This window comes from Seriola lalandi, unplaced genomic scaffold (assembly GCF_002814215.2).
Source record: "Seriola lalandi dorsalis isolate HSWRI2012SDOR001 ecotype SW California unplaced genomic scaffold, Sedor1 jcf7180002054519, whole genome shotgun sequence".
NCBI lineage: Eukaryota > Metazoa > Chordata > Actinopteri > Carangiformes > Carangidae > Seriola > Seriola lalandi.
Window position 1 is genome coordinate 149,531 of NW_019525072.1, and position 7,157 is coordinate 156,687.

Sequence of the window (7,157 nt, forward strand, 5' to 3'; positions counted from 1 at the left end):
CACCTGTTCACTGCACTGTAATGTCAATGAAAGAAGTACAAAGCCCCTCCCAGCCCAGTAGTAAACCTACAGTAGCCTGCATACAGAGAGCTAAAACATGTCCATGGTTAATAAATACATTAAAAATTATATTTTTAAAAATTAAATTACATTCTTTAAATATTTAAATAACCCATTAAGGCAATACATAATATAATGAAATATTTTTTACAAAAAGTATCGAAAAGTATCAAAAAGTATCGAAATACATATTGGTATCGGTATCGAAACAGAAATTTGGTATCGTGACAACCCTACCACCAACACACCCCCACCCCTGTTTGCCTTTCGCTGTTTATGAATGTGAGATTCTTCACATGACCGATCATTTGCACCAAAAAAGTATCATCAGAGAACAGGATCACAAGCAACGGAAATTCTTCTTCCATGTAACTCGTTCATCCATCCATCTTCTCCTCCTCTGTTGACACTGACAGGAAGCCCTGTGCTAAGCATAGTCATTAGTGCTTAGATGATTCTCACACCTTTGACTCATAGCTCAACCACATCAAAAACCACTGCTCTAATCGGCTCACTTCCAGCTACTCATGATGTCAATGCTGAGAACATGCCTCCTGTATTGTCCTTCCTAACTAACACTAACCCCCCCACCCCATCCCTACTTACTGTACTCAAATTTTCTCATCAGCATCTCCAGGCTTGCTGAACCCTTCACTCATCTGGCAGTGGAGAGTGAAAAAGTGAGAAGCAGAGATAGGATTAAGGACAAGTGCCATGCTGTGAGCACATGGCACAGTGGGCTCGTAGGATAAAACACTGGTTTCCCCTGTCTCCCCTGCTGCTGCTCCTGCTGCATCTGGGTCTTTCTGTCAGGGACACAATGTGCCAGCCAATTCATGCCTGGCCAGCATGCCATGTTCCCGTGCCAGTCCAAAACACCCTCCTTTTCACAGAAACCTGGGGAAACCCTCCCTTCCCGTGCACCATGCACAGCAATGACAGAGGGAGCATGCAGGGTAACGCCGTGCTTGCCAACAGGGTTAAATGCTGAAAGTCACAGGCCATTATTTTCTCTCTGGAATGTTTTATAGATTGAGAGAGCAAACATGCAGGGATTACTGATAATAAAAGACAAGTGATAAGAAAGAATCTGGAGTAATAAAACAGAGAAATGCAGTAACCGTAAATGACAAAATGATGAATCAATTATCAAAATCGCTGTTGATTTTTGACTCACTTCAGCACTGCTAAAAGCCAAACATGAAGGTGTCACCTTCTAACATTTCTATTGCTGCGTTGAGAGTAGAGGACTCCTACAGTAGTCATAGACCGCATCCAAACTTTTGACACAGCAGCCTCAAGGGGAGACATTATCACAGCGGGCAGAGGGCATTATTATCACAACATGTAATTCTCAATTACCAAGAGCAACAGGGGACAAAGTCAATTTCAGCTTGACGGCAGGCATCTAGAAGAAATCTTTCTGTAAGTCCAAAGGAAAACACCCAAAGTCTTATCAGAGCAACTAGGCATTCAGCCAATAACAGAATGACAAAGGATGCATATCTGGAGGGTGCAGTTAGTGCAGGTAAGCTCATCTGCACACTCACAAATACACAGGGACAAATGCATACTCACACACACACACACACACACACACACACACACACACACACACACACGCACACACAATATTCTTGGAAATGACAGAGTCTTCAAAGTGTCTGTGACATTTTAATTCTGTTTGTAAGCAAGCACAAACACCAGGGTCTCAATTCTGGAGTCGCGCGTTCCAATTTTGACAGTCAGCTTCGTATTGACCTTTATGAACCATCCTTTCATGTGTTTTCATACCACACGTCAACAGGCAAATGCAGAGAAACAATGAGTCCTCTGATTCACAGCAGTGCACGATTAGAGGGACTGCTATAAGATACTCCTGTTGTATTAACACTCAACACCTTTCAACTTTATGATTCACCTTTTGGGAGAACATGACAATGGCTACGTGAAGAGAGTTGACACAGACCAGTTATGGTTATGGCAGCATACAAGCCTCAGATTGTCCTGAGCTTCTTCTCTAGCCATTTTCTTAGAGTGTAAGAAAAAAACTGTTGTATTTATACAGTATAAAGGTTTTTACCATGTTCTGGTGTGGAGTTGTAACGGTTAGATTATGGTGACCTTTTTGTCGTTTTTTGGGAAATCTCCCATACTGTAATAGAGCCTACAACTGAGTGACTTTAAGGTGGTTTTTAGTTTTATTTGAATATCATATCCACATTCTAATGATCTTCATGCATTTTCTAAGAAATCAGTTTATTATTCACATAAAATGTATCATGTTATCACTACAGCTTTTTTCTTTTTACAGCTTACACTAAAGCTTTTACTTGAATAAAACTAAACTGTTACTAGCAGAAGTTCAAGAAGTATCAACAGTAAATTGTAATTCAAATACCAAAAGTGAAAGTGCTCATTCTACAGAGTCTTTAATTGTTGATATAAGCAGTATTTTAGGTTGTAGCTGGTGTAACTGCTGTTACTTCATGAACTTGGTTCATCAATTTTGTGTTTTGCATGTAATGTCTTTATCTTCAAAGTAACGTCAGCAGTCAGACAAATGTCATGGAGGACAAAGTACAAGACTTCTTACTGTAAGTGTGAAGCGAAAACCTATTCCCACAAAATGGAACTCCCCAGTTATTAAAGTAGCTCCAAACTGCATTAGATTACAGCAGGTCAGAGGCTATAAGTACTGAGCATGGTGCCAAAGGAGTAAGACAGTCTCTCGGTCAGGCTTTCACCTGTCAAACTTTTGAAGCTTGGTGCTGCACTAGAGCCAAAGCCTGTGCAAACTGTGTGCGTGTGTGTGTTGCAGGTTATCTTTATGGTCCTATTTCACCTCAGCCGAAAAATCATTGCCTCATATAGGTTCGCCAGTAAATGGAGGCTGGTAGGAAGGTTTAACCCTATAGCAAAACTTCACATTGTAGAGAGATGCCGTTATAACAGTGAGTCCTTGTGGCACCATTACAGCAGTGAGAATGTCACAGTCACATGCCATAAAGCTTGGTTAAATATATACATGTTGTTTCTATAGCAGTAATGGAACGAAGAGACCACACATGAGATTAAAACGCCAACAAGTAGCCTTCGACCGGGTGACAGTAAATTCAATGGCACCGACACGCTGTCAGTCCGTGAGGATTATTATAGAAATACCAAAGGGATTCCTTCGTCTGCGCAGGGAGACCTGCCTGTTGATTCAGCGGCGTTAATAATAATAATTAAAAAAAAAAAAAAAGAACAGAGAAGAGAAGTAAGAAAAAGTATCACACACGCAAAACTCGACAGAAAGTGACATTATATGCATCCAAACATGTCTGTGTGAGCAGCGTCTGCCGCCCGCTGCCTCCTCCACTCGCAGTTTGTTTACAAAGCGCTGTGAGAATATTCTTTCGCAACGGGGACAGTCAGCGGGACGAGCCGAGGACGTTTCACCTTCTACAGGCGAAACATGTTAGAAGACGTTAAACTGTCACACTTACCTCTGTGGAGCGACTGGAGCTGCTGGACCTTTTTCATAAAATGCGTGGAGAGGCTGCAGCGACGATAGCAACCTACGACGGGGATCTCTCAATCAGTCAGTCAGTCAGTCGGCTAGTTTCCAGCAGTTCGCTTCACAGTTCACCAATCTCTCTCTCTCTATGTCTCTCTCTGTGGGTGTGTGTGTGTGTGTCTCTCTCTCTCTCTCTCTCTCTCTCTCTCTCTCTCTCTCTCTCTCTCTCTCTCTCTGACAAGCCGCCCACTTCCGGCGGTTCTTGCACTCTGTCAGGAGTAACAGTTTCTACTGATTTCCCTCCTGGGGATGATTGATTTGGACTCATGTTCAACACAGGCTTAAGGAACCGAAAGCCTTCTTTCATGCAGCAACAAGACGCAACAATATGATCGTCTTTGTGTGTGTGTTCAGAATGATATATTCAATGTTATTTAATTTTAATTTAATTTTATTGTCTTTGTGCTGTGGCCTATGGTATCTGCAATGTTTCGAATTTGAAGGACTTGAGTAATACTATATTACCGTTCAGCAAAACCACTAAAAATAACTATCACTGCTACAATAAATAAATAAATTAATAAATAATAATAATAATAATAATGTCAATAATGTAAATAATTATAATAATTGTACATTGATAACTAATTAAATAAATAAATTAGAGATCGCACTTAAATTGTTCCCTTGTTGCTGCAGGTCATTAAATTCACACTCACTCTTCTCTGACTTGCTCTGATCAAAGCTGTTCACTGCTGCACACAGTTATTAGATTAGATGATTAGACTTAATCTATTCTACTGTGCAGTAAATCTTCCATCCAACTCAGTGTAAAACTCGCTTCCTTATCCGTCGCCCTGGAGTGCTGGAGAACAGCGACACCTACTGGTGAAAAACAAAAAGCATAATCGATTCAGGAAAGGGTTATTTTTTTCATAATTGTGTGCTTTTATGAAATACACAATACACAATAGAGTTGTAATTAATGACCCCCCCCACCACCACCACCACCACCTTATCTCACTTTTATCAGTGGAATGAAAAGGGGAGAAAGAGAGAGAGGGAGAGAGAGAGGGATGAGGTGGCAGGCACCAAAGATAAACCTGCCAAAATTAATTAAATTAATTACAGGACAATGTGGGCCTGAGGCACATCCAGCATATAGGGAGCCACATATTGCTGCCTGAAACAAAACTAAATAGGCTCCACATAAAAGGGCAACAGCCAGCATGTGAACACTTGTTGATTGTTGAGGAAAAGATGCCTGTTTATTCTGTTTTGCTGCATCTGTGCTGCCTTATTTATCCCAAAGAACCACATAGAGGGATCCACAGAATCCACATACTCTTATGTGTCCTATGTGCCAGTGGTGGCATCTTACATGTTACTGTGTTCAAGAAATTTTACACAAAAAACATATAATTCACAACATGGGCAGACACGGCACATTGTTACGTCTCTCACCTGTGGCTATACAGTAAGTTGGTTATGTCACAATCAACAAGAAACAAAAGGGTAAAAGTCCAGAGTTTGTTTTGAATGTTGCTGCTGACTGTGATCTGAAAAGTCCCCAGTCATGCTGCAGAAATAAGTGACTTCATTTTCCCACACCCATGTCAAAAAGTCATCTTTTATCTTAGTACACACACACACACACACGCACACAGTTTCATCAATTCTCTAGATCGATTGGCCACAGGCTAGAGGTGAAAGTTGACTGTTGCTTCCTCAGACAGCTGAATCAGCAGCTGCTGACGGTAATAGATGTTCATCTCCTCACCCCCTCATCTCCTCTAACCAGTCTGTGTTCATTTCCTATCACTGAGACAAAATACACACACACACACACACACACAAGACAGAGTGTGAGCAAGCAGACCAGTGATGCAGAAACTGCTTCCTTACTGTTCCTCTTTGTTTAGCTGTTTCATTTCAGCTGTCACATATTCTCTAAATGAACTCATGGGAATCCCAGCAGTCACGCCATTGCCGATCACATCAGTGCTACAATACAGCTGAGGATGTAGTGGAGCTGCACACACTCAATATGGGGTTTCCAGGTAGGAAAGTCCAGTGAGTGTGTCAAGAAAATAGAAAGTGTAATCTCTTAGGTCATTTCTTATCTATGTATATATGCAATATTCAAATCCCAGAAACTACAACACAATACTTCCACAGGGTCCTGTGTATTTAACTTCTGTCCTCAACCTCTAACAGCAGTTTGTTAGAAATAATTAATGTTATTCTGCCTCACTTGCCTATGATTTCATCATATTTGACACACTTTTTTTCTCAATAATTTATTTATTAATTTTGTTAAAATATCAATACAAAGAACATGTGGTTGCTTTTCTGTGACAATGAATTGGTGTTTCTACCCACAATAGTAGACATTTCTGATTCATTTAAATTTCATTTTTGCAGTGGGTGGGTCAGATGGAATCAATTCCACAATGTGAATGTGAAAAATATGTCATCTCATATATCATCATATGAACTCAGTTTTTTTTTTATGTGTGTGTTACAGTGGATATAAAACATGTTTCTTGCATTATTTTTTACCAATCATTTTAGACGTCCTCTGGCTTGATCAGAGGAGTACTGTGGTGTCTGTTCATCTTTTCGAGCTGGGTTTGACTACTTCAGCTTGCCACTTCTCATTCAGTTTAGCAGCATCACAGTGTCCAGATTCTGAATCAGAAACAGAGCTGTCCACATCCAGCATCATTTGATCTGTTACTGTATATTCTTTACACATCTCTCTCTGCTTTATATCTGGAACATCAGGACCAGCTTTAACTGCGCATCAATTGATGCATACGCAAATTACTAAATGATGCATAAATGATAAACAGCCAATCACAGGAGTAATAAGTCTGAAACATGTTGAATGTTAAAAGCCCTTTAAATAGGCCTTTTCACAGCAGACAGTTTGACTTGACAAATATCAAGAATGGCTGTATTCAAGTGTCCTAGAAAGTGAGCCAACATGTTCAATACCAAGACCCTGAAACTGAGTCAGCTAAATGGGATTCAGCCATGATTAATTTAATCACTTTAATTGAATTATTTACATCTGTGCATTTCCTTCTGTGAAATGTCAAAAATGTCTTGAGAGGAAAAATCCCATTAAAATCACATTGGTGTGCTCAGTGGGTAAATCTTCAGATGCCCTCAACAAACACTGATGGGTTGAAACAATGAAAAACAAAACAAACACCACTAATTTCATGAAAAATGCAATTAATAAAGGCTTCTTGTCAAAGCTCTACATCCTCCCGCACAAACATTAGACTGAGTCATTTTTCAACCTAGTTACAAATCAAAAGGAAACTTTTCTGCTTCGCTGGATTCACGTTCTTCTATCACATTGAATCTTACTTTGTCATTCACACGACTGTGGAGCATAAAGGGTAGGGTTAAGCTGTATTAGTGTGGACATGAATCACTTCCATCTCAAGTGAAAACTAATCTGATTCGTTTTGGTCGGATACTGTTAAACGATTTCAATTTTCTGGGGAGTCTTGAGCACATTCGACATGTTTACATTTTATACTTGCAAGACAATAATTAAACCAAGAGATCACTAGACTGC

At 40.1% G+C, this 7,157-nt stretch overlaps 1 protein-coding gene across 2 annotated transcripts in view; it reads right to left on the minus strand.

The window, feature by feature from the left end:
- stat5a (signal transducer and activator of transcription 5a) overlaps positions 1 to 3,720 on the minus strand; it is a 54,152-nt gene extending 50,432 nt beyond the window's left edge. For both annotated transcript variants that reach the window (XM_087175930.1, XM_023413714.2), the window contains exon 1: positions 3,552 to 3,720. The gene's annotated coding sequence lies outside the window, so the exon portion shown is untranslated. The remainder of the gene's footprint in view (positions 1 to 3,551) is intronic.
- Positions 3,721 to 7,157: the final 3,437 nt, after the last annotated feature.